Raw genomic sequence first — 10769 nt, 5'->3', positions numbered from 1 at the left:
CCGTATAAATTTGTTAGATTACGTTTCCAACTTTCCTGGGTGTGCAAAGAAGACACCAGGAGACATCTGACTTTGTAGGCTCTTCCCTCGTCCACTGGTTTGGATGCGATTTCTACTACGATTCGTTTTCCTTAATTTTGTTTTGATTTCTTTCGTTAGAGGAGCTACGTAGCGGAATAAAGCTTGGAGACGGCTTGAATGGGTAGCGAAATAAACTTTAATTACAAATGTACAACGTTTCGACAAGCTTACGTCATTATTAGGTGCCTCTGATTTTGGTGATGACATAAGCTTGTTGAAACGTTGTACATTTGTAAAAACACAACAAAAAACGTTTCTCCTGTTACCCATTCAAGTCGTCTCCAAACTATATTTTCGTAGCAGAATCACCTCATTCGATAAAGTCTCAACTGCCACCCCTCCCCCAACCTCTCTACGGCGGCTCAGAGGAAAGATTATAGGCGTGTAACGCTACAAACCGGGTTTCGATACCTGAAGCGAACACAAAACTTATAGACCACTGTGTAGCTTTACGCTTGACCAAAAAAAAAAACAAGACAAGAGATTCGGTTTTCTGATGTAAAAAAAATCCTTTTTTTTTTGTCTCTTTGTATGGATACCAATTTCAGGTAGAGTTACGCGTATTTGCCGTACATTCAACCTGTTATGTAATAAATAATAACAAAATCCAGTCTAAGATCGAAGAAAGAAAGTAAATAAGAACTCGTATAACGAGTAGGAGGGTTATGTGCACAGGTGAGAAATAATTTAACCCTTTTTCCTATCGGCAGGACCTCGAGGAAGTGACGTCACGTGACGCAAGTTTGATCCTATTAAGGTCTCAGCCGATTGTTAGGCTTAATTTGGACATGTCAGTTATATCCCTTAGGCGAGAAAACTTGTCTGTCAACTATACGCATGCTTGAGTTATTCGTTGTTAGATTCCTACACTAGCAAGCACCCCACATTTCAGCTTGTTACTACTTCTGTGAGCACGTCAATGTTTAATATCGCAAAAACAAACACAAACTGGATTTGATTCAAGTTAGTGAAGTTTAGAATCTAAGTCCCTACTGAAAATAATTTATAATGTGTTGTGTAGGGACTAGAACTTAAAATGGGAAAATAATTTTAACTCTTTATTCAAGAGTTAAAGGTCAATGTCTGAGACTCTTGGGGTTCAGGCATTGCCGTTCCTAATGTAGGATCTGTTGATCACAGGAAGAGCAAAGAGCCAACAGCACTCGCCGCCAGCGTTGCTACTCTTACCAGTTGACTATGTTAACGCGCCAACAACTGGAAGTGCGAGATGTGTTAAATATCATATCACGTCTCGAGTTTCAAATTTTCCAATAAGCAGCCTAACGTGCCAACATGCCCGAGTATCTTTTGTGAATATTTAAACAAATACGACCGTGTTTTTTGTTGTTTTTTGCTTTTTATTACGAAAATAATCTTGTATATATATATATATATTCCGTATACGTATTAAAAATCACCTGGTGGTTGATTACCAAACTTCGAATACATCATAGTATGAACACTTTAGTGGCGTATCTTAACACAAGGTTCACCTGCGTGACGTGTTAGTACTTTACATTTTATACTTATTAAAAGCGGGGGGGTTAAATTCTCAAAAGAAAAGTAGAAGTACTCAGCTGGGTGAAGTGAACCTCTTTCTGAAAAATAAAAAAAAATCTAAACACTAAAAAAAACAACAACACACGACAATACATGCAGCTTAAATAAGTCCCTGTACTAGTACCTCCTTAATAAATAAGTTCCGGCAGAATTTCACCCCCCTGAATAAAAGTATCTAAACTATGACGTTAACTAATAATTGCTATAAACGAAAGAAACAGATAAATGTATTTGAGCTTTATATTAAAGGTTAACATAATAGCATGATGTAAAGTTAACCTTACAACCCCACCCCTCCCCCTTTTAAGGCACTTGGTTAAGAAATTTTAAATATGTAGGCTGTCTCGTTGACACGTTATGGGTGGGGCAAATATTCGTAATAAATGTACTTGTTTCTTTTAGGTGTCTCCACGCACGACAACTTCTCATAGGGTTGGTTGGTTGTTTGTCTTATCGTACACCAGGTGGCTAGAAATGTTACTCCAAATTTTGTTACCCCGAGAGTTGCATTCTGTCCTATGGAGGTGGTGGGGTGGTACTCGTTGACCGGTTGAAGGTATGTATTGAATTCTTTTTCATTTAGAATGTCTGATTTAATGTTAGTTTCTTAAGTTTACACGTACACGTGATTTATTTTAACATTTTTTAAACTCTGTTTTGTTAAGCCTTAAACTGTATCAGTCACTTTAAAGCTTAAAAGAAATAACAGATGTGATTTGTTTTATTTAAAGGAATTTTTATTTGACAATGTTTTTTTTTTTTTTTTGTTAAAGGCAGGATAACGTCATAACACCTTATAAAATTCACTAAACCGTAAACGAAACCAAAACCTACCACTTAAGTTCTATGTTGAGATATTTCTTTTCTCGTTCTTCAATTTAATGTATTTATTTTATTATCATATTTAATAAGCTTGAATTTATATTCATGTTTTTTCTCTTTTTTTATTGTTACTTAATTAGTAAACATTACAAAAAATAATACAATGTGTCTGAAAATTAATCATTAACTTTCTCAGTGACTACTAACGTTATATTACCGATGGAGGAGATGGGTAGAGGGGTGGGGGGGGTTCTGTGGTTGGCCACCGTTGGTATGGCATTCGATGCATATTTTATTTTCAAGCGACTTTATATAGAAAAGTTGTTTGAATGTATTTAAGTACTCTCGAAGTTCAACCACACTAATGGCTAATCACTGCAGTTTGATCATCAGATTTTCTATATAAGGGGATAAATATTATATGTAGTCTGAAAATTTTGTACCTTGCTTGATTATTCCAACGCCTACGTTAGATAAATTGTATAGGGGCTTATTTGTATGATCGTTGTGTGTGTGCTAAGCCTAAAGAACAGAAGAAGACTGACGACGTATATGGAAGGAAGTTTAAAATAATTGTCTTGAGAAAAAAAAAAAACACTTAATTTCGGAGAAGTCATCCATAACGAATTAACCATGTGAAAAGTACATGAATTTAAGAAAGAACGTATAGGACTATTTATTACTTTTATTTGTTTTATTTCCGTGTTGATGGTTCGCTTTAACCTTCTAAAATATTTTGAGAATAAGAAAGTAAAATTCTATTAAGGATCACCCACATTAGTGGCCAAGACAGAGTACCGTATTTCCTTTTCAGCTCGTGGGGAGGCGTGAATATCGATAAAAACTTCTTATTGTTTAAAATTACAGGAAAATTTGGTACTTGAAACACATAAAAAAAAAAAAAAGTCTAGATACTAATGATTAGTACAATTGAATTATTAACAGATGAAGTGTGGGTTTAAGATTGTTAAAAAAAATAAAAACACAGCGCTGAAATAAACAAAACTTTGGTAAGACTTTCCAGCTGTTCTTCCGAGTTGTTCAGTCTAAGGCAGAGATTCCCAACCTTTTTGTTCCTGTGTACCCTTTGGCGTTGGGCATTCTGACAGGTTCCCATGTACCCCTAACAATTAAGGATCAAAAATTGATAAAATTATATTGATTTTATATTATTTTATTATGAAATCTGTATGTGTGGACTGCATAAGGATCTTATAGTATTGATAACACCGATAAATTGAACTCGGCGTATATTTATGTGAACCACTTTGCTCTCTTTGTCTGACTGTATATTAAAACACCATGTAAATGTAAACCATGGTTATACTCTCAGACCCCTATGTACCTCTGAAAAGTGCAAATGTGCCCCTGGGGGTACATGTACCTCAGGTTGGGAAACTCTGGTCTCAGACAATAAGGATATGGTAGTTTGTCGATATTATAATAAATTTGTATTTTGATGAAATTAGTAATATAATCAGAAAATGTTATTTTTAGTTTATCCTCTGCTTAAGAGTATTCGTGTAGGAGGCAGCAGGTGCTTCCAACCGATTCCCTTGCCCTTGGTCAAGAGTTCTAAACAAGGGATGGCTATCTGTGAGCCTCTCACCCGGCTAGTTAGTCCCTTGTGTCACATAAAGTATTGTTCAGATTTCAAGTACCAAATCTCAGTAGTTGTGTAGTCTCTGGCAAAGGGTAAAATGTCGAAAAATAATGAGAATATGTTAACCACACACTATATGCCGTATCCAGTGCCAACGAAGCCTTTCGCACAATACCAGGGCTCATCAGGATACAGCAGGCACAGTAGTAGTCGAGACTTTATATTATCGAAATGTATGAACAACAACTGTTGTGGTATGAACAACAACTGAGGTGGTGGAGTGATCAGACCACAATAGGGTGAGGATTAATAATAGAATATTATTAAATACACCAGTTATTATTTTATTTTTACTTGAATTAACTTTATTAATCATTCAGAAAACTAGTGGTTGATACAGGTAACAGTTTCAGCTCCAAAATCAAATGTTAAATAACAACGAACTTGTGATTCCGACATACGCAACAGCCTAAGCTCTGTAAACGATTATTAAATCCTAATAACCTGGCCTTAAAAGCGTTGGCTAAACCCTAATGTCTCAATATCTCTGGCCTTGGACAGAGACAAATCGAGCTGAATGATAGAATGAGCTTCATATCCAATCAGTGACCTTGGGATGAGAAATAAATTATTGTTTAAACAACAAAAGCTCATCACATAAAATCTTCCTATAGTACGCCAAGCTATTTTTAACACGATATTTATTTGTATGAAAATAGTAGATACGAAGTATTCTTACTCTGTTTTAGGCATTCCTCTGTGTGTGTGTGTCCACCGCAAAATCATAGACGTTTAACATTCGAGTTTAGAGCCCTGATTGGATATGAAGCTCATTCTATCATTCAGCTCGATTTGTCTCTGTCCAAGGTCACTGATAGATTGGGCTACGTGTTTATTTTAGTACCTTCAACAGCTTACCTGCTAAATAATTTGGAATGATTAATAAGTGGCATCAGTACTAGATATTTTTCATATCCAGTACAAATATAGATTCACCGTAGTTAGTAAAAATATAACTTAAAAAAAACGCACATATAATTAAACTATAATTTAAAATTATCACTCATTTATAATTAAAGGTAAAATTTGATTATGTAGTTTTGCGCTTAACTACAAACAAAGCAACCCTCTTATTTAGAGCTGTCCCTCGTAGCTTTTGATGCGAAGAATAAAATGAATAAAGATTTGTAACTTTATGAAAGCATATTTTTATTTTTCGAGAGGTTCCAGTCAAGTGGCACGTGCATGTGATTTTTGCATACGATGGAAAGTAATAAAGGGTACGCCAATCACGAACATCACGAGACATTTCGTGCGCACTTAGTGTCACTGCAGCTCGAGTTTAATTTTTCTCATTGTACGCCAGGTGGTTCTTTTCTTTTAGTGCCATCCCAGAGGACAAATCATTGTATAATTTGCCTAAATGTGAAAGGAAAACAACACATACACACACACACACACACACACAACACAGAAACGCCCATTACAGCAAAAGATGACCCTGGAAATCCGGTTTGTGTTATAAATCTTGTTAATGTGCTACGTATGTATAGTTTGAATGTTAATGTTTCTTGAATTATATAGTTATTAGTTTTCTTCTGAACTATTCCAATTAGTGTCGGAATTTTGTTATTGATATCAACATTGGTATTCAGTTGAAGTGACGTTGCACACTGAAGGTGTAGAAGACACAGTTTAAAGAAATAATTACGACCCAAAATTTTCTGGGAACACTCATTTTGGGTGTAAAACTTTAAGGGTCCTTACGTTGCAGCTTGATGACTCTTCATATGATAAGTCCAAAAAAAAAACATTGGGTTTTAATTACTCAACGTTTCCCCTTACAGCTTCTATATGGGTATGAACACTTACTGTTATATTTCGTTCAAAGCCGTAGGTCGGGAGTGGGAGAATTTGGAGTAGACCCCCCTGATATTTCTTTCGTTCCTACAATATAAGTAAAGAGAGAGCAAAGACATTTTTTTTTCTAAGGCATACCGTTTGTAAGTATATGCAAGTTGCATGTTTGTAAACCATATATGTATATTGAAAGACTATTGTATTTTTGTAATGGGGATTCCACATTGTTAAAATTGTCAAAAAATCAACCTCATTTTTGCAGAAAAAGAAATACCCAAAATGTTAAATATAAACCAAACTGAGTACTGGAAGTAGCAACGTCTTTTTTTTTTGGGGGGGGGGATATTTTATTAGGGATATTCTCTTCCCACTTCCCGAACCGAATTTCTAGTTTTTACACCCTTGAATAATCTGTAAAGCGAACGTAGGTTAATAAAAAAAAAAAGAAAAGAAAGGTCCTTTGGGCCCTGCTGTAAGATAGTTAATATCCAATATTCAGGGGTGTAAAACTATAAGAAACAACATTATGCTGTAACTTGATGACTCCAAGCGATAAGTCCAGTGAACATCTGTTTTGGTTACCCAACGTTTCGCTTTTACTTTTCCCGTGGTTTTATTTAATATTTCCTATTTGTGAGTTGTGAGATCTTTTTATGTAGATGATACATAACAATTCTTTGATATTTCTCCAGTCGGAATCGCAGGACGATTCAAATGTTCTTGAAAGAATCTCGGAAACCTTCCCGAGTACATCTTACCGGGCAGCATTGGAGTCTGTGCTAAGTTTCTTCTAATACTGTCAGGTAAAGATGTGTATGGGGTTTCTCAAGCAGCGTTTCCGGAAATGATGCCGAATGAAGAGATTTCTCAGGAAATGACGTCAGAAGGAAATATTTAGGATCGACTTAATTTCTAATGTTCGTTTAAAAAAACTTTTTCTGCTACTATCTTTGCGAGTACAGAAATACAATTTTGTGAGTGTGTGTGTGATAACAAAAGTAATAAGGTATAGAAAAAAAATTTAGAATACTCGCATACAAGTTAGTATACGGAATTAACTCAATGTCCACCCAACGCGTAAGGGGTTATGTCAACACTCGACCATTGCTCGTGTCCATTCTTTAATAGCTGGCTTCCCTTAAAGAGTGGGTTAACATATGTAACTTGTGTTGCTGAGAAACGTCCACAAACCCACTTTAAAAGGCATTCACCCAAACTAGTTGAAGTAATTTATTTTCAAGCTAAAATGTAGTTAGTTTGTTAAGCACAAAGCTACACTAGGGGCTGTCTAATTTGAGCCCACCACGGGTATCTAAACTAGGTTTTTAGCGTTATAAGCCTTCAGATTTACCTATGAGCAACTAGGGGCTCGAGTTAAAGAAAACATACAATGTACGTAAATGAGTGTGTGTGTATATATATATACAGTAATGGGAATAACTGTGGAAATACAAACGATACACATAAAGGAGTCACAATTAGATGGCCCGGCATGGCCAGGTGGTTAGGGAACTCGAATTGCAATCTGCGGGTCGTCGGTTCGAATCCTCGTCACACCCAACATGCTCGCCCCTTTCAGCCGTGGGGGGCGTTATAATGTGACGGTCAATCCCTCTTATTGTTGGATTAAAGAGTAGCCCAAGAGTTGGCGGTGGGCGGTGATGACTAGCTGCTTCCCCTCTAGTCTTACACTGCTAAATCAGGGACGGCTAGTGCAGATAGCCCTCGTGTAGCTTTGCGCGAAATTCAAAACAAACAAACACAATTAGATGGTGAATTTATCAATGGTACAAAACATTATCACAGAATATACAATAGAAGTTGTATAATGCACTAGTATTACTTATGCGAGTCCTCTGGTTTATACAGAGCATTAAGCCTAACCTTCATGCTCTCATACTCTTTGTCAATGTACTACTGCGGAATATTGTTCCAAGTGTTCTCCTTGTAATTCATCTAAATTGTCTGGTCTTCTTTCGAACTTCTCAGTTATTACATAAGCCCACACAATCTTAAGAAGGGGGTTCATATCGAGACATTGTGCGGGCGAAGCCATGGTTGTGGGTGTTCCACGTACCGTTAGGATATTTTTTTTTGTCACATTTGCTGGATACTTGGGATCATCATTTTCCTGGAAGATGACTTTGCGCCAAATAAGTCGTGTTTTTGAGAGAATGGTACTTGGCAGCATTCAAGGTGCCATCAATTTTGCGTAGATCCACAACGCCACTGTACTGACTATGATACTCTATTATCTCTTTCTTGTTAGTGATTTTCCTGGTAGGGTGTTCACATCTGTATTTACTTTAAGGTCGTTGGTAAGTTCTGTACACGACCGTCATCTAACTCGTAAAGAACATACCCTGAAACAGTCTCAGTGAAACTTGTGTGTGTACGATTATCAGGTTGGTCCTCTGGTAACATGGCAAGTTTTTTTTTTTTACATATACGAAGTCAACATTTGATTCTGAAAGTTGTACAAAATGGTTGAGAATGCATCTGAGAACATGTACAAATATGGAGCTTTTGGGAGCCACCTAGATTTCCAAAACCACTGGCCAATAGAAATGTTTCAGTCAATATTACATTGGACACTTTCAACCGTGAGGCTTACAACGTTAAAATCCGGGGTTCGATTACCCGCAGTGGACGGAGTGTGCGTATCCCATTGTGTAGTTTTACACTAAAAGATGGTGATGTAAGAACATGTAATATTTTTTTTTAGGGCTGGTCCCGGTTTTTAATGAATTATTTGTGCAAGTATTTTAACGTTGTACTCCTTTTAAAATTGTATACGTGCATATATATATATATATATATATCTTGCACAAGTGTTGTTTTAAATTACTTTTTACGTTGAATATATTGAAATTGTTTGGATTGTGTATGGCACGCGATCTTTGTTCACTTACCATATCTCTTTCTTTAAGTTTCTGTAATTCTGACCATGGAACGTTCCTGGCTTCAGCAGAATAGTGCTGTTGTATAAATTCTTCGCAACAAATTGTATTTGTATACGGGATGGGTCACACGAATAGTAATGTCATTTAGTTATATTTCTTTATTTGTATGTCAAGAAATCGTAATTCGCTATTATTCATTTCCTAGGCCCGGCATTGCCTGGTAGTCAGAGCACTCGACTCGCAATCTGAGGGTCACGGGTTCGAATCCCCGTCACACCAAACATGCTCGTCCCTTTTAGCCGTTATGATGTTAGGTTAATCCCACTATACATTGGTAAAAGAGTAGCCCAAGAGTCGGCGGTGGGTGGTGTTGACTAGCTTCCTTCCCTCTAGTCTATCACTGCTAAGTTATGGCCAGCTAGTGTAGATAGCCCTCGTGTAGCTTTTCGCGAAATTCAAAACCAATCAAACAAAACAAACGTTTATTTCCATTGTGAATTTTAAAGTCGTGTAAATATTAAAAAACCCTCCATTGATTTGTACCAAAATATCAAACGACCATATAAATACCTCTTCCAGTTTTATCTTATATATTTTGCTAATTTATTTCTGAAATTTTCTTTATGGTTTCGTATAATTTTTCTTTCAAAAGAGGCTGTTTCTCATTTGGAGTCAGTTACATGTAAGAGTCAACGAACATTTAATATCACAAGGAATAGAAATTATACTGGCATGGCGTGATTGTTAAGGTACCAAAGTTTCAGTCTGTGGGTCTAGGGTTCGAATCCCACCATCGAACAGCCTTTCGGTCGTGGCGGCGTTTATAATATGATGGTGGGGTCCACTATTCGTTGGTAAACAGTAGCCCCAGAACTGGCGGTGAATGATGTTGACTAGCTGCCTTTCCTGTAGTATATCATTCCAAAATTAGGGATGGCTTGCCCAGATAGCACTTGAGTAGCTTTACGCGAAATTCAGCATACAAAATCGTCAGCTCGTTTATTGTTTGTTCTACTATTCAAATTTCGCAACACTCCTATTGCAACAAACCAGTTGTTTTTTGTTGCTTCATTTCCTGTGTACGTCAATAATTTATCTCTCGCTTGAACATTGGCCGGGCAAGAGCCCAACCAGGCCACGTAACTGCCGTGAAGCATTTCCTGAATATTTTGTGAGAGTGACGTAGAAAGAATTAACGTGTTGTGATACTGAACGCAGCGCGAGACGCGTGCTGTAACATACTTTTATTTATAGCAATAAACTACCTTTACTTAGCTGCAGAAAGAGTACGTATAAACACACAAGCTGTTTCCTAAATAAACAACGTTACACGGAAAGTACACAAGCGAAACAGCCTAGAAAATAGTAAATGATAAACTACAATTTAGTAACTGCGTCGAACACGGCATAGTTAGAAAAAACTTAAATTACTTATTCAACTTAAATAAATAATAAGATAAGTATATCTTCGAAATAGTTCAGTTATTCAAATTTTTGGTGATCATGTGATACATTTTTCTGATAATTTTAAATTCACTATCGCCAGTCCATTATTATGTAGATTTCCCTCGTGTTTAATATGCGCATACAAACTGCACAAAATGGTTTCTTTCCCTCTCCAGGCTACTCTTTATTAGACAGTGACTTGTGACGATGAATATAAAACATTTGTAATAAAAGATATCAACTTAATTTGCATATATAGTATTTAACCCCTATTATTAAGCTTATACAGAAGATGGGAGAGTCCATACGATAGGGAAGTTAAACTACAAAAGTTGTTGAAAAGATGTTTCATTTAGTACCAGAGATTACTAATGAGAAAACTTTAAGCCTGACGGTGGATATGATCAATGTAAAAAAAACACACACACACACACACACACACACACACACACACACACACACACACACACACACACAACAATAACTATTATTTA

General features: G+C 36.4%; 1 protein-coding gene across 2 annotated transcripts in view; it reads left to right on the top strand.

The window, feature by feature from the left end:
• Positions 1 to 10769, top strand: part of LOC111086402 — a 54200-nt gene that overhangs the window by 21229 nt on the left and 22202 nt on the right. For both annotated transcript variants that reach the window (XM_022389076.1, XM_022389077.1), the window contains exon 2: positions 2044 to 2197. The gene's annotated coding sequence lies outside the window, so the exon portion shown is untranslated. The remainder of the gene's footprint in view (positions 1 to 2043; positions 2198 to 10769) is intronic.

The sequence above is a fragment of the Limulus polyphemus genome, unplaced genomic scaffold, assembly GCF_000517525.1.
Source record: "Limulus polyphemus unplaced genomic scaffold, Limulus_polyphemus-2.1.2 Scaffold1067, whole genome shotgun sequence".
Lineage (NCBI taxonomy): Eukaryota > Metazoa > Arthropoda > Merostomata > Xiphosura > Limulidae > Limulus > Limulus polyphemus.
The sequence above is the reverse complement of the archived record's forward strand: the minus strand, read 5'-3'. Positions and strand labels throughout refer to the sequence as shown.